The sequence below is a fragment of the Pteropus alecto genome, unplaced genomic scaffold (genome assembly GCF_000325575.1).
Source record: "Pteropus alecto unplaced genomic scaffold, ASM32557v1 scaffold12, whole genome shotgun sequence".
NCBI classification, from domain to species: domain Eukaryota; kingdom Metazoa; phylum Chordata; class Mammalia; order Chiroptera; family Pteropodidae; genus Pteropus; species Pteropus alecto.
The window spans coordinates 11,398,000-11,422,273 of NW_006432669.1; the positions used below are offsets into that span (position 1 = coordinate 11,398,000).

At 31.7% G+C, this 24,274-nt stretch overlaps 1 pseudogene; it reads right to left on the minus strand.

Annotated features, from left to right (window-relative positions):
- Nucleotides 1–20,426, minus strand: part of LOC102896417 — a 31,916-nt pseudogene extending 11,490 nt beyond the window's left edge.
- Nucleotides 20,427–24,274: the final 3,848 nt, after the last annotated feature.

A 24,274-nucleotide genomic window follows, 5' to 3' on the forward strand; every position in this document is an offset into this window, starting at 1 on the left:
GTCCTTGAGTTTAGTTCCTATGTTTTCTTCTATGCATTTTATTGCTTCAGGTCTTATATGCAGGTCCTTAATCCATTTTGAGTTAATTTTGATGTGTGGTGATAGACAACCGTCTAGTTTCATTTTCTTTTCAGGTGGCTTTCCAGTTTTCCCAGCACCATTTATTGATGAGCCTTTACTTTCCCCACTATATGTTTTGGGTTTTCTTTGTCAAGAATCATCTGCCCATATAAATATAGGTTTACTTCTGGACTCTCAATTCTGTTCACTAATATATTTTAAATGGTATTAACACTTATAGCACTAAAAAAAGCAAGTATCTAAGAAGAAATATAACATAAGGTGACCCAACAGATGGTGAAATAAATATATTATTTTTTAAAAAATCAGTGAACTGCTTGCAGAATACCATGTTTATTAGTTGGAGCAAACAATATTATAAAAATATCCTCCCAAATGCATCTCAATTCAATACAGTCATAATCAAAATCCCATTCAACTTGTATGTATGGTATGTGTGGAAACTGATAAGATAATTTCAAAATTTATTTGGAAAATGTAAAGTCCAAGAATAGCCAAAAAATTCTTGAAGTAGAAAAAAATAGAGGACTTGCAATATTGAATGTCAAAACTTATAAAACTACAAGAATTAGAATTGGTACAGGCTATACAAATACACCAACAAAACAGAACGGAATCTAGAAACAAACACTAATAGGGATGTATCCATATAAATATTATATATATGGCAAAGATGTCAATTCTGAGCATGGTTAATGGTCGATCTTTTCAAGAAATTTTGCTGGGTTGATTTGCTATTCATGTTGAAAAAAATTAATCTTTTCTGATATTTCACACTATACTGAATAGTCCATTCTAGGTGGATTGCAAATCTAAATGTTAGTGGATAAATTCTTTAGAAAATAAAATAGAAAAAAAAATACTCAGTTCTGTAAGCCATGTACATATTTTCTAAGCAGGACATAGAAAATACTAAACATGAAGGGAAAATTTTATAAATTGAGCAACATTAATATCAATAAAGTAAAGTAAATAACAATATTAAGAAAGACAAAGTAAAAATAAAAATGAAAGCCACAGATTGGGAAAAGATACTTGCCATTTATGAAACTAGAAATCTTATCCAGAAGATAAATTTTAAAACTCATCCAAATAAATTGTTTAAAAACAAGATCATTACTAGAAAGAAGAACAAAATATTAAACACTTCACAAAAGAAAATTTTCAAATGGCCAATGAATAGAAAACGCATACATCTCAGTTTTCCTGGAACGGTCCTGATCTGTCTACTGGCATTACTTCCAATTAGTGACCCTTTCATTCTCAGAAGTGTCCTGATTCAGATAATAAATTATAAAATCGCTGATTGATTTTTTAAAATGCTCACAATAATACTTTCCATCCCTGTGCTCACCTCTCATTAAGCGACTTTGCTCTCCTCCTCTCAAAAGGAGCCAAGACCATATTACCTATTTCTCCATCCATCCCCTCAAATCAAGCTGGACTTGTGATTGGTATTGCCAAATAAAATGCAATCGAAGTCATGTCAAAGGAGTTCTAGCGAAAATCCCAAGCCAGACCCTTTGAAGATGAGAAACCACATAGAGAGGCCCAGCTGACAAATAACACTAACCATCAGACAGGTCAGTGCTGTCATCTTAGATTATGCAGCCTTAGCTGAGCCGTCAGGTGACTACAGCAACAGATCAACCCCAGGACATAGCAACTAATTGTTGGCTACAAGAGTGTGTTCATCTTATGAAAATTCATTCAGCTCTATCTATTATTTGTCATGTTTTTCTGTGTATACTTTATTTCAATAAGTTTTATTTTTGTAAATATAGCCCTGTGATCTTAACTCAGACATCTTATAAGTTCTAATCACTGTAACTATTATCACTATTATTTTGATGTTGTATTCTTAATATTCAAACTCAAATTTATTTGATTTTAACCCATTATTTAATTTGGTGGTCACCTTAGGCCACTTGAGTTTTGCCTGAATATTATGACATTTTCTCCTTTAATTTGCTATGTTGGGAAGGTTTTCTTTTTAGATCTAAGCATAATATATCTCTATTAATAATCATTTGGTTAGTTCTATTATTTGGGCATTATTTTAACTTCTAGGGATACATTTTAATTTTGCTCAGTCAAAAATCAATCATCACTATTTCCTTTGCATTGCTAACTCTATATAATTTCACATTTGAATTACCTGGAAACTTTATAAACCAGTATTAAAATGCTGAATGAAATGTTAAGTGATCGATATGTTTGTGAATTTATTGATAAATTTAAATATTTATAATTTTATGATTTGTTTTATAGACACAGAGTTATAGGAAATAGCAGATCAACTCGGGACAGAGCAGCTATTGATGTATAAATGCTCCCTAAAACATGAGATTATTATCTTTCCATTCGAGTGTTCCAACTGAATGGCAGTGTAGTACAGAGATAGAGATATTTAGATTGTGAGCCAGAAAGGCAGTTTAAATCCCACCTGTGCTGCTTCCTCTCTGCATGACATCAGACAAATTACTTAAACTCCATGTGCCTAGGTTACTTTACTGTAGATAGGAGATAATAATGATACCTACTTCAAACTGTTACTGTGAAGATTAAATAGTCTAATACATATAGATCTCTCAGAATGCAATTGTGCAATATGACAGTTCTGCCTTATATGCAGTAAATGCTCAATAAATGCTAGATAGTAGTTATTATTTGGTGAACTCATTCAGATGAAAAGCAAAGCTGCTGAAACAAAGACTCATTAATATAGTGGCCTAAGGAACATAAAATTGAATTCTCTTTCATACATCTTTTCCAAGGTGAGTGATCCAACCTAATCAGCACATTCAGGGACCCAGATTCTTTTCACCATGTTGTTTTGCCGCATTTTTAGGGCCTTTGTTTGTCTGCAAATCAAAGTCACAGACACAGGCCATTTTCCAGCTGACTGGAGACAATGCCTTAAGGCTCTTAATTAGAAGAGTTCCTACCAAATCCATTTACATTCCATGGTCAAAAAATGTTACATCACCACACCTAGCTCTAAAGGAAGTCTGGTAAATGTGATCTATTACTGTCTCACTCAGGAAAAAAGGGGAGAGTGACTTTGAGTGGAATCAAGCCACCTGGGTCACATGTGGCATCTGCAATATGAAGATGTTCCCCTTGGATGCTCCAATGGGTTGCATCCATCAATCGATATGATAGAAAATGTTTCTCTGAATGAGTGTGTCCTAGAATACTAATATTAAGAAATACTTCATAAAAATAAGAGCAATGTAGGAGAGGTGCACCCCAAGGTCAAATGCAATTCAAATCAATCTATATACAGTAGGATACTGAAAATTAGAAGAAAACTCCTGCCATGTAGAAAAATCTTAACAGGTGTTTAAGTAACAATTTAAACACAATTTCCTCAATTTGATGTAAACATGAAAACTTTCTCCAAAACTTATTAATAAGCTCCAGAATTGGGATTTTGTAGAATATACTTTGGAAAATGTTGCTCTAGTTACTAAATTGCTTTCCAATCCTTTTTTTTATTTTCAGCTTTATTTAGGTTTACTTTATCACTGTTTTTTATTTAAAGTTTTTTTATTTATTGAAATATATCTCATGTATAATATTGTATAAAGTTAATGTGTACAACATGTTAATTTGATACATTTATATGTTATAGTGATTATCATTGTATAATTAATATGCAAAAAATATACACATGTAAGTATATATTTTGATGAGTTTGGATATACACATATATCCATAATACTATCATCTCAGTGTAATAAACACATCTATCATCTTCAAAAGAGTTCTTTTGTGGCCTGGCCTTCTCCTTATTGTAAGATTTACCCTCTTGTTTTTAAGTGCCCAACATTTAATTGTTAAACATAGGCACTGTGTTGTACAGCAGGTCTCTAGAACTTATTCTTCTTATATAACTGTGACTTTACACCCATTGAACAAACAACTCTCCCAGTCTTTTATACTTGCTGCATTCTAGACTTCCACCCAGGATAGCAAGAGACTCACTTAAGTCAATCCCTACAGGATCTAGAGCCTGCTGCAGAATGATTGTGCTTGATTACATTTTATACTTAATCAGAGAAAGAGCATACTATTTATTTCTGACATGGGCTGATTTGAAGATAGCCTCTGAATACAGGTGTAAACATATGATATGGTTCTATGACATTTATTAGAACTAGGTTCTATATTTTACGTTATGTTTTAAATTTGTAGAAACCTTGTGCCTTAAAGGGAAGTTTTCATCTACAGCACATATGCTGGAGGGGAAAATAAAACTGTTTGTTGTTGTTATTGTCTAAGATTAGATTTTTACTCATGGGAGCACAATCAGCAGAGAAGATAGATGAAGAAGGAACATTGGCAGAAGAAACCAGCAGATATCACCATTCCTTCAATCGCCAAATTAATCTGGTTTTATCAAAATGACATCATGATAACAGCAGACTTCTGTGTCATTAAAAAAAGAAAGTTGACAGTAACTTAAAACAGGCTATCTTCAAACAGCAGTATTTAATCATAAGAATATATCCAAAATAAAATAATTAATGTCAAAGATATTTTATAAAATTAAATTAAAATTTTTTAAATTATTTGCATTTGAGGATATAAAAATTTGTAAATTGGGACTTTGATAAAATTATTTCCTATAATAACATTCTAATAGATAAAAAGAAAACTTGAAAATTAACTATTAAGGCATGCCACTGTTATGATATTTCACATCAAAATATGATATAATACAGGGTTATTGTTTTCTTCTACCCAGAAAAGATGCAGTGTTCAATTTTTTCTTGAGGGAATACCTTAATATCTACTATTGAGGTAATTAATTGATCTTACACAGTAACTAATCTAAATTGTGTGATTAAAATTATTCTTTTTATTCAAAGTGAATAAAGAAACAAGAGCGTGAATAGAAACTAGAGCAGCACTGAGGAGGGTTGTGAACTGGAAGCCAAGACAGGGTATTTCCCACTTCTAATTTTCTGAAGTTAATTTTAGAACTCTGATATGTACAGTGATCTCAAAAATTTCAGTAACATTGTGACAATTGTGTATAAGGGAAAGATTTGATCAAATGTTTCTTTTCCTGCAATGCTAAAATTAATTTAAGTGTAGCAATCGGAAATGGTGAATTTCATAGTAAAGAAATAAAACCGCCAAGGAAGTTTCTGTAGAAGAGATTAAAAGCAAGGTCAGCTCTAAAGGCGCAGCACAGTGGCCTAGTAATAAGCTACCATGAGAGAAACTGCCCATGAATAACAGCATTTGCTTTATCTCAAACAGTGAACTTTCCTTTCATAAGTGACACACTTTCCTGAGCCAAACAATCTTTGAATATAAATTTATATAACTGGTGACGTAACATAAAATATTTTACCCCAAAGATGATCAGGCTTACCTGCATCTCCATTTTAAATTTTCTAGTGAAGATATTTAAAAATATGCACCTCCTCTTTCCTAAATATAAGAATTATTCATGTTTTATTGAAATTCATTAAGAGCGAAAAAGCTGAGCTTTTGAAAATTGAACCAGAGAAGTAATTAATCCATTTGGCAAAGCAAGGAATTGATCTTGAGCAAAGAAATACGGAGGGCAGATTTAGAGCATCCAGGTAAAGGGTTGATTTTAGGGAAGCTTCCAATGTGTTAAGAATTGATAGTTTTTTGGACTTGAGATTTTCTGGAAAAGCAGGTGAAGAAGATCAAATTATTTCCTTTCATTTTTTAATAACTTTTGGATCCCCATAGCTTGAGAGAAAACTTGGATGACCAGCACAAATTTTTCACAAAATTTTATCTTCTGTTACAATGTAGGGAACTGGAAGAGACACTGCTGAGAGTCATAAAACTCTTAGAGAAAGTTTGTCATGGTTCACTTCTATCTCTTTTTCTTCTCACTGCCTTGTGTGTGTAGCATCCTTTTCTGGAAACTTAAGAAAAATGTATGAAATAGAACATACATGAAAAGGGAAAATAATTACTAAAATAACCTAGTTCTACTAAGATAGAAATACTTTAAAATTAGGCTTCAGATATATGTATGTGTATTTTTAAAATTATGTATTAATCAATCTTTTAAGTATTATTTACTTTTATGTAATGTTTACAAAACTACTAGCCAGATAAATAAGTAATTTCCTAAGAGGTAAATCTGTCAACAAATTAGGTAAGCTAATTAGCATACTTAAATATAATGACTAATGCTGCACCAAAAGGCTTTCTCTGAATCTAAAAAGATTGTGAAGGAAAGTTTATTTAAAAAATAAAATAAAATCAGATATTAGTGCTTTGTTAATTGTTAAAAATCCAAATACATAAAATAAGAGATTTCTTGTTTATATGGCTTTTTAACAAAATAAGTTATAATTCATCTATTTAAACAATCTCTTAAATCAAATAGTAATTATTTCACAATTTCATGGCACATCAGTTCTAAAATGCTCAGAACACAAATTGGAATGTTATTTAAGACACAAAATCATAGATAAATGAAATATAAAAATGCATATGCATCTACTAAAAAAGTACTTGACCTACAAAAAAAGTACATAAATCAGGAGAAAGCTGAGTCATTGATGTCTTGCATAATCTATTTTGGGACACAACACTACATAATGCTGCAGCAACAAAATGCATAATTTTTATATCAATCATTTGTGTAGTCAAAAAAATATATACACTTACCTTCTCTGCAACTATTTATTTGGAATAATCACCCTAGTCAGTGAAGCAGCATTTCCAGGGATGCAAATGAATATATTTCCCACAATGTGGAAGTATTGTTTGATCCTGATTTAAAAACAATTGAGCAACTATAAAATAATGTGAGAAAGCAAAGATTTGGAACTAGAGGCTACAATTAGTGCCTAGAGACTGGCTATATGATCTTGGATGAGAATATAAACCTCCTTGAGCCAAAATTCTCTCATCTATAAAATGGAATACCAGTATTTACCTCATTTAACATTGAACATTTATGAGGATTAGGTAAGATAATATAGGCGAACCCCCCTTTTAATTTAAAAACATTATGTAAGGCAATACCAATAATTGTTACAATTATAGTTAAATTACCAATGCTCTTCAAACCCCAAAGTTCTACATAAAGTGTCAAAAATTACAATCAGTAGTGTTCTTTATAATGAAAATATGGCACTGAGCCAGTTGTGTGGAATATTACTCAATTTTGGGAAGGAAATTGTGCTGGCCATTTGTACTGATCCTTGAGACTTCTACAATCATCACCTGTTTGACTGAAGATCAGATCAAAATCTGACATTAAATTTAGAGATTGCACCACCATGCAGTATACCATCCGGCCAGGTGACTTATGTTAAAAACATTGGTTAGGAATGAGTGAGGCCTTGAGGTTTCACATAGGGATATTTGGTAGACACAGATGACTCTAAAATATTTGAACTCTATAAATCTCCTTGTACTATCTTGCCAGCAGAAGCAAACCTGCCTTACTCTGTAGTGATTAATCTTCCCTTACATCAAAATTTGGCAACGAATTTACCTGGGCATTATCCTCATAAGACATATTGATTCTCTTCAGGATTCACCTTTAATGAGAGTAAGATCTAGCACAACCCAGAATGAAAAGAATGAGCTCTGCTCTAAGAAAGGATGGTATACACATTACAGGCATTCCAAGACCTCATCATATTTGTGTGAAATAAGAATTCAATTCTATCATTAGCAATGTCCATTGGGGATATTGTGCCCCAAATATTTATTTGTTCAAATATTATCAGTAAGTAAATAGAACCCAGAATGAGACAAATACCGACATTTTTTTCTTCCATGCTTAAAGTCAAGTCCTACTCACTCCTGTGTTTTATAAAGTTTCAAATCACTTAATAAATGTTTAGAAACCTTTTTTTAAGGTTTGTTACTTAATAGCAAAAGTAAAAAGCCATACACCATTAAAGAAATACTTATTTTTCCTGCTGCAATAAAAATGACTGAAAGAATAGACTGAAACATAATACTTTCCTTTCTCAGCTAAGAATGTCAGAAATCTCATAGAAAACATTGCTAAAGGTGTGAAAAATAAGCATTAGAAAAAAAACATGTATTGTGAACTTTTTATATACAATTGGATGAACATACAGGCATTTGTAACATCTCTTTGCTTATTGTATTTACTAGATTCCAATTCAACAGTGAGAATAAGAACAAATTTTGTGTTTATGAGTCTGACAAATATCTCAGGTTGAATGACACACAGCAGGTAGTACATATGCTAGTTTCAGAACAGTATTTGCTGGGGAAAGTTTATAAAGCAGGAGAAGTAGCAGGTACAGAGTTCCTTTGTTGCCCATTTTACTCTGAAGTAATGAAATGAGATCTAGCCAAGCTGGATGTGGGATTCTGGAAGATGGGCCCTTGCATTTGGAGTATAGAATTAATAAAATCTATGGTTAGAGAAGTACCAGGTCCTCTTCTGACAAGGGTTAGGGACTAACATCCATCGCACATTTGTTGCTGTATAATAAAGCATATTAGTGAGATCTTGGTTTATTTGCCACTTCAGCATTCTTAGTCAGAGGTACCTCCACCCCTCTTGGTAGTATAATTAGAGACTGGGTTCCAAATCTTCTGGATGAAGGTGTGTAACATGGTGAACAGGTGTTTTCAAGCCCTGACCCACCACCTTATCATTCTATTAGGACTGATTATCTTAAGCACTTGTAGTCAGTTCTAATGGAGATGATTTTAGCTCATAAACAGTCCTACTAAACAAAAGGCTAACTCCTTTTGTAGTAGGACAGCATGTAGAGCCTCAGTCTTGGAAAAGTTAACTTAATCTCTCAGAGAAAATAAAAGAAATATTTATAGGGAAAATATATACTCAACAGTAAATTGCTTCCTCAAATAAAAATGTTTTATGGTAAAATTTTTATTTTCTCCATTGATGGACCAGCTCCTTTAACTGAATCAAAAAATGACCAAGGTGAGAAACTTAGCACCTATAGAAAATTTTCATTTTAACATCTACTGCAATCATTTGAAAATGAATGATTTAAACCAGATCAAAATTACAACTAAACTACAGAAAAAATATCATTTGGAGTCGCCTGAAGTCTATCTGAACAGAAGTCCCTCAACTGGGAACATACAGAAGAGGCTACCTCAAGACTGGTAGGAGGGACATGGATGTAGAACAGGCTAGTTCCCATATCCACCTGTGGTGGCTGAGAATCAGGAAGGATATCTTGCCTGCAAAAGTCTCCTTGGAGGGGCAAGGGGTCTTGGCCCTATGCCAGGCTCCCCAGCCCAGGGTTTCAGTGCCAGGAAGAGATGTTTCCATAATTTCTTGCTGTGAAAACCAGTGGAGATTGTGGCTGAGTGAGACAGAGGGCAGCTGAAATCTTAGACCTTCCTCTTAAGGGTCCTACGAACAGACTTACCCGCTGACAGACTCACTCCCTCTGAGCTCCAGAGCTAGGGCAGCTGCTCAGAAAGCACCAGGGGCAGACAAGAAGGAACTGACTTTGGGGTGAGAGCTGGAGGGGCAGCATTCAACCAAACAAAAGTACAGGCAGAAGCCATTGTTTCTTTGCTCCCAGCCTACAGATACAGGTGGCTACCATATCTGAGTCTTCATCAACCTGGCTAACACTGGTTTCTCTACCTTAGTGAGACCCCACCCCACCAACTTTTAGACCCACCCAAGCCACCTCCAATGATTTTTCAAGACAACTGCAGAGTTTGGTTCTAGCTGCAGACTTTCCTAAAATTTCTCAAAGATTCACAAAATCCCCCCAAACAGCATCTGGCCTCAGCATTCTCTATACCTTTTGCTGAGCAGCCCCAAGCCTGGCACTAGCAGCAGCCACCCTTGGTTCCTGGCTTGGCCTCTTGAGGCACCTCTAAGACCAGCATGGGTGGCAACCATCTGCAGATTGCTTGATGACTCTTATAAGGTGGGCCTGGGTAGGGCACAGGCTGGAGCTGAACTTGGCCTACAGCAGGGCCCCTCCCAGAGGCCCTGGAACTGGCATGCTCAATGGCCATCTTCTTACCAAGCTGGAACACCACACAGGGCTACATCCAAGGATGTCGTACCCAAAGGGCAGAACTGATTTTCCTGTAGAGAACCAAAAGGAACATAAAGGTAAGAAATAAAATGGGATAGGTAAGTTGGAAGTAAAATTTAAAAACTTCCCATATGTTTTAGTTTTAATTAATTTTAGAAGCTACTAGGAGTATATAGTCACAAGAATTTTCAGAAGTTTAGATTATCACTTGTTGTCATTTTAACCATAGTCTATTACAAATTCTTTGAATGACTAGATGAAATGTTTCTCCACATGAAATACAATTAAGATGCAGCTAAATACGGAATTGTTTTAATCTATAGATCCCTAAGTAAGGATTAGAAAAGTGTTATGCCGTTTGTCCTTTTGACCCTAGATATGCAATCTTTAAATTAATTGGGGGGAGCAATTTTTTTATCAGTCCAAGTATTTTTTAATATAATTTTTTAAAACATTCTCATAAGACTACATGATCTTTTACTATTATGTTTTCTGCATCTATATAATATTTACTATTCTTTAACCGAGCTTTATGACACTTGTGAGAGGTGTCTTGTCTGTATTATTCATAAACATGCATCCATCATATAGGACAGTGGCTGAAACAAAATAAATGTTCAAAGATATTATAAGTGTATTTATAAAGATAGATACTGACACCAAATTTGGAAAAAATGGTTTAAGCAAATGATATTACATTAAAATGATATTCTCTCATCATTCTATTTTTCTTATTTATGTTTTCTCTACCCGAAATAATGTAGTAGGTAAATATAGATCTATTTACATAGGTAGATGATAATAGATAACAATAGGTAGATAGATAATACAGATACAGATAAAAATTTCTTAATGTCTGTCTTTTCTACTTGAATATTTTCTCTCCTGAATGAACTTTAAATAAAGAGGAACTCATGAGATTTCAGTGATTTGAAAATGATTTATGAATAGCAACCAATCTTCTTTTCCCATTTAATCAAAGGAAATGTGAAAAGGTAAAATCTCTATAACAATAAAAGAAAGATTACCAGTGAATAAATATGACAGAATATTTTAGAAAATATATTATAATATTCTTAATCATTGGTTAAAATAGCTCTTTGATTGTCTGCTTTATAAAAATGTAACTACTTTGAATAAATTTGAGGATTACTATTTAATTTTCCAAACACTACTGGCATGAATAAATGTCTAGATGAGTATATTAAATATATATGGATATGAAATATCAGGATTGAAAGTTTATACTGTCTTTAAAATACATCATATTTATGACAGAAGGTCATTCAAGTGTGCTAAATATTGCCAGTGAGGTCTTTGGAATCACTGATACAAATATTCAGAGTTTGATTTCAATACTTTTTTAACATTAGAATATTGTATTACAGAAACTCTATATTTGATATATACATGTATATATGTATATTTATAAAACTATGCACAATTGTAATAAAATACACTTAATTGCACTGTTTTTCTGAAGAAATCTTTTCTTCATTCTGCTATCTACCACCTTGGACTGCAGGTTATTATGTAATAGCAAGAATAATCATAATCTTAAATAACTACCTAACAGTTATTGAATGTTTTCTATATGACAGAAATTCTCATTCCTTTGGATATATTCCAACTGTAAGTCTTTGACAGAGATACTGCTATTCATGTTATAAATGAATACAAAGCCAGACGTATTTAAGTAATCTGCCCTTGATCACACAGTGAGGAGGAAGGCTGAAATTTCAACCCACGCAGATTGGGTCCAGTCTAGCAAATAAGCAATCAGAGACAAGATATTTTAATAAATGGCAAAATATTCACAGATCAATAAAAAGCTAATGATAATAATGGGACTTTCAACAATTAGATTATCATTTGTTTAGATCCACTAAAATGTATACAGATTTGATCTATATATTAAATTTGTATCGACATTGATTCCTATTTGCGAATTGGTGATAGTATAAAAATAAAATTTTCACCACTTGGGGATGGGCTTACTAAGGTGAGGTATATGCTATATATCTAAAACAACATTTTAAAATGTGTTCTCAATTTTAATTGAATTTTCTTACAAATAATAAGATAATTTTTAATTCATTATATATAATCTAGAGTTAATAAAATCTTTAATAGCATAATTTCATTTCTGTTTGGGTATATCATAAGTCACCAAACTTTTTATTTATTGAAAAATATGGTATAGAAAAAAGTGTTAAGTTCCATCAACTATAATATAGATCAAAATTAGCTCTTAACTATCCATTTTATTACAAATAATTTTTTCAACTATTATGCACATGTCTTTTTTGAAATCTAGTATTTATTTTGATTGCAAGACTTTGATATCATAAGGGAAATTCAAGGAAGCTAAATAAAAATGAAAAATTATTTCTTTTCCAGATATGTTTTATTTAGTATTTAAAATTTTTTTAAATATTACAGTTTTTTCTTTTTATTCTTCTCAGGAAACAAAAGGAAATTCTAGCAAATCTCTGTACTTGCAAGTATAGTTTACTTTAAAAATCTTAATAAAACATGAAGAAAATTTTATAGCAAATTTTTTCATGTTATATTATTTCAATACCAAATTAATATTACATTTTATTTTATTTTGTATTTAAAAACTAACACATGAAGACACAGATTCCCCATGCAAAAGAGTTCCAAATACTTTATGTACATACTTAGTCCTCAAAAAAGTGGAAAATGAGAGGGGGGGAAATGGCACAGATGATAGAAGCTCTGTTCATCCCTCTGGTGACCAAATCAAAGTTGTGATGAAAACAAGGAGCAAGCAGCAAGGAAAAATCACCTGGGATCTAGATGAACAAGCCATACAACTAGGGAGAAATACAAGAAATCACTCTGCAACGGCAGAAGGTAAATCAGGTGAGGACGCAGGGCTGCCCAGTCTCAAGCAGCTGAGTGAGATGGAGGCTGTTGCAGTGGCAGCAGTAGACGCCTCTTAAAAGGGCCATGTCCACAAGCTGATTTTCACAGTGATGGACCTGCTCACTCTGAGCACCAGTGCCAATTTGGCTGCATGCAGGGAGCACCAGGGACTTACAGGGAGACATTGTCAGAGTGAGGGCCAAGGTGAGACTAGCTCTGTACAGAAGTACCAGCAATATCCATTATTCCCTGTTGAGCCCTCCCCACTCCCAGTACGGGGACACAGAGCCACCACAGCCATGATGTCATCAAACTGGATAACAGAAGTTGTTCCGCCCAGAGGATTCCCTGAAACCCCATCTTCCCCAACTTGTGGCCCCACCGAAGCCACATCAGATGTGTCCTCAGTGAGTCAGATGTTCCTTGCTGAGCATCACCTAGACTCACACTGGAGGCAGCTGGCCTCAGTTTCTGGTGTGGCCTTTTGAGGCAACTATTAACACAGCATGTGAATTGCTTGCTGAATCTTAACAGGTGGCCCTAGAGAGGCAGAGGCTTGAGCTAAGTTTGGCTTGAACCCCTCTCGGAACTGTGCCACTGGACACTTACTTCACAAATTCACACTAATAAGACTGGGAATCTTAGAAGCTTTGCCCCTAAGGTCTTGGCAAAAAATATTCGATGTGTTGAAGACCCAGGATCTACAACCAAGAATATTTTATCCAGCAAAGCTATCATTTAGAGTTGAAGGATGGATAAAGAACTTCCCAGACAAAAATAAACTAAAGAAATTTATCATCACCAAGCCAATATTACAGGAAATGTTTGAGAGACTTCTTTAAGGAAAAAAAAAAAGTATCAAAAACAGGAATAAAGAATGCTAACAACAAATTCCTATCATTAAGTACCTCAAAAAGAAAAGAATTAAGTGCTCTAACTAAAAGATAGAGTGGATGAATGGAAAGGAAAACGAGACCCCTAAATATTGTCTATAAGAGACTCACTCCGGATTAAAAGACGCACACAAACTAAAAAGAAGGGGATAGAAAAAGATATTGCTTTGATGGACCTAGAAGGTTTTTAAGTCAGACACAGAAAGATAAACACAATATGGTTTCACTTACATGCAGAATCTAAGGAATAAAAAGAACAAACTAATCAAAAACAAATTCACAAATATAGTGGACAATTTGGTGATGGACAGAGGGGAGAGGGGTACGCGGAGCTGGGAGAATGGGGTGAAGGGTTAAAGAAGTACACATTTGTAGCTGAAGGATGGTCACAAGGATGAAGAGCACAGCATAGGGAATATAGTTAACATTAACATGTTGGCTTGTTGGAGAGTCAGAGGAGGGAGGGAGCAATTAGGGGGATTGTTTTACAAACTCTAAAATAAAATAAATTTTTTAAAAGGTGGAAAATAATTCCTCACTCCTTTAGAGTGGGCTGTGCATAGAGACTTCTTTCCAAAGAATACAATGAAAAGGTGAGGATGGGAGAAGTAATTTTACAGTAGAGAAACCTGGCAAACACTGTCTCACACAGGTGCTCAAGGTCAACATCAACAGATACAAGTCATGTTGATAGTATGTATCCCTGATATAATGTGATGAAAATGGCATTTTATCTCTATGGCCTTCCTCCCAAAACTCATAACTCTTGTCCAATACAATAAAAATAAGGAAATCTCAGTTGAGACCATTCTACAAAATACCTGCCCAGTACTCCTAAAAAGGTCATAAAAAACAAAGAAAATTTAAGAAACTGTCACAGCTAAGAATTGCTTAAAAAACAATGAATGTTCAAGCTAATGTGGTATCCTGGAACAGAAAAGTACACTAGGAAAAAATTAATGATAGTTGAATAATTTACAGACTTAGTTAATAATAACATATCAATATCAGTTCATTAATTCTATCAAATGTATCATACTAATGTAAGCCACTAGTAATAGGGGAAACCGTGTGTAGGACATACAGGAACTTTCTATACTACTTTTGTAATTTCCTTGTAAACTCTTCTAAAAATAAAAATTAAAATATGTGCCAAAATTTTAAAAATTAACAATACCTACTATGAATTGTTTTTTTTAACTTGAAATATGTATATAGTAAAAACAAAAACAAAAACAAAAAAAAACTTCTATAATCTCACCATAGAGATACAACCACTACTAATGATCCCATGTGTTTCTTCCATATTCCTTTTTTTCACATTCCTTTATTTATAAATAAACATATATACTTTTATCCAATTTGGATCTTGAATCCAATACTTAAAACTGTTTGGGCATCTTGTTTTTGCACATAACCTTTATTCTAAGTATTATATCATGCTATTGCATAGTTTTTAAAACATAATCTTAATAACTGCATAACACTGAATTGGGCTCATGTATTATAGTTCAATTCTTTTTTTAAAATACTATCAGACAAGATAAAGTTTTCTAATTTTGATTAATTTTTAAGAAGATAATTATTATCCTAGTACAAAGATGTTTCCCTAATCTATAATTATTCTTAGTACAGATTCTGACAGTGTTACCACATCAAAGAGTAATAACATTATTTAGACATTTGATAGCCATTGCCAAATCACTTCCCAGAAGGCTTATTTCTCCATCTACTCTTGCAATTTATGAGCTTTGTGTCCTTATTTTGCATATTTTGCTAATGGAGTAGTCAAATAATGACATCATATAGGTTTCATTTTTATTTCTTTGCTTATTAGTAATGTAGATTTTTGATGTATTTTTTTAAAAATTTCCCTTATGGAAATTACCCATACAAGTCCTTCGTCTTTTCTTCTTGTTTTTAACTCTAAATTGGAATTTTTCTTTGGGGTTTTAATATGTTTTATGTACTAAAGAACTAATTCCTTGAAATTCATGTTTATTTCTAATATTCTATAATAAATGTTTTTCTTAAGTTTATTTAGTATTAAATTTGTATGTAGTCAAATCTAAGATTTTCCACTGCTACTATATCCACAAATTTTGTGTTATCTAAGTTGTTTTCATATCTTTTTAAAATTTTTAATTGATTAATTATTAAATTTAGCAAGGTGATATTGGTTAATAAAATTATATAGGTCTCAAGTGTACAATTCAATAATACATCATCTGTATATTGCATTGTGTGTTCACCACATAAAGTTGAATCTCCTTCCATCACGATATATTTGTCCCCCTTTACCCTTATCTACCTACCTCCCCTCTCCCCTCTTTCCCTCGGTAACCACTAAACTTTTGTCTGTGTCTATGAGTTTTTGTTCATCTTATTCATTTGTTGCTTTCAGTTTTTATCCCACTAATAAGTGAAATCAGATGGTTCTCAGTGTTTTCCATCTAACATTTCACTTAGCATGATAATCTCAAGATCCATATGTTTTCATATCTTAAAGTATCATAAATATGTACATATATTTTTCTTTTCTACTTCACCTATTTTCATTAATCATTTATTCTTTTATTTAGACATCTGTTCTGTTATTGTTTAGTTATTTTAAAGCTCTGAATTATATTTAAATTCTACTAAATACTTTGAAAGGAAAAGCCAAAGTTTTATATAGCTTCTTTTCTTGTTCAGAAAATCCAGACCAAGCTAAGCATGTGACAATTTTTGCTAACTAAATTAGTGTTGAGTGGAGAAGGTCAAGAGAAAAAATATTAAACTCAGATAGACAACTTTCTTTGTGCTATCATCATTCATAAGAATTAACCAAGACCTTTGGGAGGAGTCAATAAAGCTTTGAATTATATTCCATAGGGAAGAGGAGCAAAGGACTTGAGGCGAGAAATAGGGAATGCTTATTTATTTAAGACTTGTAAATTTCCTGATCATCTTGGCAAAGAGAAGAATTTTGCCTCAAGAATTTGCATCAAATTCTCCTTTAGCATTTATTTCCTCCTATTACCTTGGATTTAACCATTTCATTCACTTGTTCTTCCAGGACAGAATGGGCAGAAATTGCTCCAGCCTCAGAAACTTCAAGTTTTTCTTTATATGATTTTTCAGCCTCTGACCTAAAATTCTGAAACAAGATTTTCAACTTGGAAGTTCCTTCCAGCATTAAATTTTGGTTCCTGGGACTTTCTAACATACATTCATCTCCTTGATTTTATCCTGCTCCTGCATAACTAGTAGGTTGGTGCTAGGAAACAGGTATCACCATTGTGAGCCAAAAACTCTAATCTTATCACCCTTCTATTAGGACCTACCATGCTAGCTGAAAAGCCATCTGTACTTTAATTAGTGGATATTCTACCTGCTTTTAGTAAAGGACAGACTGCTACATAATCTAATGTAATATTACATTTGACATTCTGCCCTTATTTTTATAAACTTTTTTTCAGGAAGAAAAATAAGGGAAAATCAGACAAACTCAATTCAGAAGCCTATATTAAATTTTGAAAATATTTAAAATATATTTACATAAGTAATTTTATGCATATAAATGAAACTGACATGTAAATATTATATAGAAAATTGAAATGATTTCATATACAGTATTTAAATTATAAAATAATATGTACAATATCATGATGTTAACAATTTGAAATGTAAAGGTGATAACAAATTTTCATAGTAGAACAATGCAAGAAAACATTGTTAAAATTACTATAAAGTCTTCGATTAGTTTAACATCTTTTTTTTTTTAAAAAGGACAACTTGGAATAAAATCTAGAAATGTTTTAAGAAATGAAAATTTTGGCATAAATTCACCCCTATTGGGTCTCCTTCAATATGTTCCTTTATGGCTGGAGTCTATTATTAGTTGAAAAGTATAAAATAGTGAATATTTCTGATAAAAATACTATTTTTGTTTTTAATTAATTATAATATTCTTGAATACAATACTATAAATTCACATGACCTTACATGCCCCCGATATTGTCTATGACATTAAATACTCCATGTTGTCTAATCAAGTAAATGAAGAAAATATTTCTTCTGACCTACTGCTGAAAAGTGTCATTTTCAGAGGGACAGAAAACAAAATTATTTTTTGAGTTTGGATTTGATCTATAGTTCTACACATTTCTTAATATAAAAAATTGGCTCCCCAGGCAACTTTATATAACTTCTTATTTGTCATTACTCTTTAATGACCAGTAGGCATTTGTATGGAATGACACTGTCTAGGAGAATTCTCTTTCAGTTTTGCAAGTTCTGCATATTAAACATGTCTATAAACATCAGTTTTGTAGTCAGAGAAAGCCATTCACATCCCTCACCCTCTGAAAAATTTTCGATTTTCTTTTAAAATTCAATTTACAGGTCATCTCTTCTAAAAAGTTCCCTTGTAATAGCCTCCCAACACACTTAATTACTTTTCCTCTTTTCTGTCCTTGTATTACACATGCATCCGATGTTGTGTACATCATACTGTGTTGTATTTTGTAACTTTTTACATCTGTATCCTCTCTAATACTACTGGCACCTTAAAGAATAGTACTATGTAATTTAATTTTTCTCTATGTATTTCTGAGGTTTAGCATACTTTCTAGTAGAATACTTTTCAATACGTAAGGTATCTCAGGAAAAGAAATTGTAAATCAAAATTTTCTTTCTTGATAAGAGAAAATGGAGAGTACCCTCAAGAGAGAACTTTCTGTCTAAAATCTTAAACTGGTCAGCCCAAATCAGACAATTTCTTACTGAAAACTGTTGAATAAATTGAGATAATTCCTTGTCTGGCAGGTCATTTTCAAGACTTTTAGCAGATGCCCTCCAATCTGTTAGCAAGTTATAATCCTAAGAATTTATTTACAAGTTAACTTATGCATAGAGGTTTCCTTTTGCACATATTCAATTCCTTTTCTTTACACAAAGCCATTACATTAGTTTAAGAAACTGTGCTAAATAGTTTAGACTAGGAAAATAATTTAATCTTTAGATTAAATTTAGAAATTACCTTGTTCTTAATGGAGGCTTGGCATCAAGTACAAACATGGTATAAAGTATCTGTTTATATTGTGGTTTTCCCCTCTGGTTGGTAATCTTCATGTTAAAATGTTGCAAAACAAAAATTTAAAGGCTCAGAAAAAAATAAATACCACTTTGATACCTTTATTTTCTGTCTCCTTTTTCTTATGCACTTTATTTTTATTTGTGATCTAATCTTCAATTCTCTTTAAAAAAAAAAAACCTTAATATTATATCATAATTACTTTTTTATCTTTAAGAATTTTCATAAATATAATTTCAAAGACTTCATAATATTGACATGAATTAACATATAATAATTTCTCTAACCATTAAACAGTTGGGTGACTTTTTCCAATTTTTTTATTACAAAACAGAAAAGCATTTTCACATATAATTTGCATTGACTTAGATTATTTATCTACTATAAAAGAGAATAGGAATCACACAACAGATAACTTATTGACTAATTTAGAAAGTTATACTGGTTATATTTTCTCTTGTGATACGTTTATCTCATCATGAAATAACCAGTATTGAATATTAAATTTAAAAAATATGCTAATTTTATGAGTATAAAAACAATATTGTGAGTTGAATTTTCATTTCTTTTATTATTAGTGAAATGAAACACTTATGTATATATTTGCATGTACTTGTGTTAATTATGTATATATGTTATTGGGACAATATGGTTTTATTATCTATATAGGTTATATATTTTAATTTCTTGTCCTAGAATTTGTAAATATTTGGTGCAGAGAAACTATTTCTCAAAAGGATTGTTTTATATATGATTAATTGATCTCATTTTTATTATGCTGATGATATGGAAGATGTTGATCTTTCATAATTCATGTACTAATGTTTCCTGAATGAGTTTCTAAAATGAAATAGTACTATCAGGAAATGGATTATAGTATTCTAAGAACTAATTATAGTAGACTCCTAATAAATATTTTGATTGACTTATTGGAATAGTCAAATAATTCTTTGCAACTTAATGAAATCATATGCCTTCATTATAATCAGACTCTAACACTGCCTTACATATACATCATATAACAGATACCAAAATCGCTATAGTGTCTGTTAACAACATATGATAAATTTATAAATTACATTTTCTAATAAATTAAATTAGGCTAATAATTGTAAAGTAAGACATGAATAATAGGAACAAGATTTTAGAATGACATAAATATATTTTGGTTTACTATTAGTGAGTGACAATTTTATTATATAAATGATGCTTTTCATTATCCTAAATGTAAATAGGTATTTAAATAAAGTACATTACTTTATTTTTAAAATAAAATAAGTTTGGAAATATTTCTTTCTCTTCAATTTTTTGGAAAAGTTTGAGAAGGGTTGGTATTTTTCTTTAAATGTTTGAATGTTTGGTAGAACTTACCTGTGAAGCCAGTTGGTACTGGGTTTTTCTACTTGGGTGGAGGTTTTTGGTTACTGATTCAACCTCCTTGCTCATTATTGGTCTGTTCAGATTTTCTATTACTTCATGATACAGTCTTAGTAAGTTCTATGTTTCCAAGAACTTATCCATTTCTTCTAAGTTATCTAATTTGTTGGCATATAATTGTTCATAGTAGTCTATTATGATCCTTTGTATTTCTGTGGTATCACTTGTAATATCTCCTCATTTATCTATAATTTGAGTCATCTATCATTTTTCTTAGTCTAGCTAAGGTTTATCAATTTTGTTTATCTTTTCAAAAACCAACTTAGTTTTGTTGGTCTTCTCTATTGCCTTTCTGGTCTCTATTTCATTTATATCTGCACTAATCTTTATTATTTACTTCCTTCTGCCTACTTTGGGCCTAGTTTGTTTTTCCTTTTTTAGTTCCTTGAGATATAAGGATAGATTGTTTATTTGAGATATTTCTTTTTTCTTAACAAAAGCTTTTGTCATTATAAACTTCCTTCATAAAACCGTTTTTGCTTCATCTCATAAGTTTTGGTGTAGTGTGTTTCCATTGTTATTTGTCTCAAGGTTTATTTTTTCAATTTCCTTTTTGTTTTCTTCTCTGACCCACAGATCATTCAGAAATGTGTTAATTCCCACATATCTGTGAATTTTCCAGTCTGCCTCTTATTATTGATTTCTAGTTTAAGCCCATTGTTGTTGAAAAAGATAATTGATATAATTTCAGCCTTTTTAAATTTGTTAAGACTTCTTTTGTGATCTAGATCTATCATGAAGAATGATTAATCCACGTGCACTTGAGAAAAATGTATATTCTGCTGCTACTGGATGGAATGTTCTGTATATGTCAGTTAGGTTCATTTGCTCTAACTTGTAGTTCAGATCCATTATTTCCTTATTGATTTTCTGTCTGAATGGTCTATCCATTGTTGAGAGTGGGATATTGGACTCCCCTACTATTATTGCACTGTTGTCTATTTTTGCTTTCAGAGCTCTTTCATTTTATGAGGCTAGCATTACCCTGAAAGCAAAACCAAATAAGGACATTACAAGAAAAGAAACTTACAGGACAATATTCCTGATAAACATAGATGCAGAAATCCTCAACAAAATACTAAGAAACCAAATTTAAGAGTACATTAAAAGAAACATTCACCATGATCAAATGGGATTCAACCTTGTAGTGCAGGATGGATAAATATATACAAATTAATTAATGTGATACATATTAATAGTGTAAAGGATAAAAATCATATGATTATCTCAATAAATACAGAAAAAGCATTTGACAAAATACAACATTCTTTCATAATAAAAATGTTCAACACATTGGGTATAGAGGAAATGTACCTCAAAATAATAAAGGCCATATGTGATAAGCCCCTAGTTAGTATAAAACTCAACAGTGAAAAGTCAAAAGACTTTTCTCTAAGATCAGGAAGAAGGCAAGGATGCCCACTCTCACCAGTTCTATTGAACATAGTACTGAAGTCTTAGCCATAGCAATCCAGGAATAAAAAAATTAAATAAAAGGCACAAAAATTGTAAAGAAAAAATAAAATTATCTCTGTTGGCAAGTGACATGATCTTACATATAAGAAACTCTAAAGATTCTATCAAAAAAAATGTTGAAACTAATAAATGACTTCAGTAACACTGCAAGATACAAAGTCTACATACAAAAATCAGTTGTGTTCCTGTACACTAACAATGAATTATCTGAAAAAGAAATTAAGAAATTTCTTTTATAATATCATTTATAATATCAATGAAATTTCATTTATAATATCAATGAAAACAATAAAATATTTAGGAATAAATTTGACCAAAGAAGTGAAAGACCTGTACACTAAAAACTATAAGACATTGATTAAAGAACTTGAAGAAGACACAAATAAATGGAAAGATACCTTATGCTCTTAGATTGGAAGAATTAATATGGTGAAAATGTCCATACTACTCAAAATGATATACAAGTTCAATGCAATCCCCACCAAAATGCCATTTTTAAAAATAGGAAAAGAAAAGCTATTCTAAAATTTGTATGAAACCTTAAAAGACCTCAAATAGTCAAAGCAATTTTGAGGTAGGAAAACAAATTTGAAGGCATCACACTTCCTGATTTCAAACCATTATTATTAATTTATAGCCATTAAAACTTTATTGTGTTCACATAAAAACAGACACATAGGCCAAAGGAATAGAATGGAGAGCGCAGATATAAACCCACACATATATGGTCAACTTATTTTGGGTAAAGATGCCAAGAACACATAATATGAAATGAACAGTCTCTTCAATAAATGGTGCTGAGCAAACTGGAGATCCACATTAAAAAGCACGAAGTTAAACCCATATCTTACACCACTCACAAAATTAACTTGAAATGGATCAAAGACCTGACACTGTAAGACTCATAGATGAGAACTTAGGGAAGTTGCCCCTTGTCATTGGTCTTGGCAATGATTTCTTGAATAAGACACAAAAAGCATAGGCAATAAAAACTAATATAAACAAATGGGACTGCATCAAACTAAAAAGCTTATGTACAACAAAGGAAGCAATCAATAACTTGAAAAGGCAACCTACAGAATGGGAGAAAATGTTTGCAATTATATATCTGATAAGAGGTTTTATCATAAATACATAAAGAACTCATAGAGGTCAATAACAAAAAAGAAATTAATTTTTAAAAATGGGCAAAGGACCAGAATAGACATTTTTTCCAAAGAACATAAATAGCCAAAAGGTACATGTAAAGGTGCTCAACATCCTTAATCATAAGGGAAATACAAATCATAACCACAACAAGATATCTCCTCTCACCTATTAAGATGGCTATTATAAAAAAGACAAGAGATAATAAATGTCGTCTAGAATGTGGAGAAAGAAACTCTTATACACTGTTGTTAGGAATGTAAATCAGTACAGCTATTATGGAAAACAGTTTGGCAATTTCTCAAAAAATTAAAAATAGAAATACTATTTTATCCATAAATATCAATTCTTTGTATATATTTAAGAAAATGAAATCACTATCTTGAGATAGTGTTCATTGCAGCTTTATTCACAATAGCCAAGATATGAACTTAGTTGTCCTTCAACAGATGAATGAAAAAATAAAATGTGGTGGATTATTTAGCCATAAAAAAGAAGAAAATTCTGTCTTTTGTGCCAATATGGACAAGCTTAAAGGGTTTTATGCTAAGTGAAATAAGCTAGACAGAGACAAATGCTGTATGGTATTGTCTATATTTGGAATCTAAAAAAAAATGTTGATTTTGTAGATATAGAAAATGGTATGATGATTTTTAGGGTCTGGGGGGACTGGGAAATAGAGAGGTGTAGGTCAAAAGGTACAATCTTTCAATTATAGTAGGAATAAATTCAGAATATCTACTGTATAGAATGGACACAATAGTTAATACAGTATGTATACTTGAAAGTTACTGAGAATTGATCTGAAGCATTCTCATAAAAAGAGAGTTAACTATGTGAGGTGATGAATATGTCAATTATCTTGATCTTAGTAATTATTCCATAATATATCTGTATAGATGTATAATATATATTTGATTTATATAATTATGTATATAATTTATATTTGATATCACTTTTTACTCTTTAAATGTATAAAATTGTATTTATCAACAAAGTTGGAAAATAAATAAATAAAGTATACCACATGTAATAATTATTTATTTATGAAAATTTAAATTTATTATCATAAGACTGGTTAAATTTTGGGGCAGCTATTAGTAAGATCACCTTTCAGGTTGATTTAGTGGATATCAAAACTTAGCCTCTTAAATATCTAAATCTTTATTATCAGGAGTCTCATTTAAAATGCCTTATTAAGAGGAAGATTTGAACTAGAAAAAATAGGCATTCTA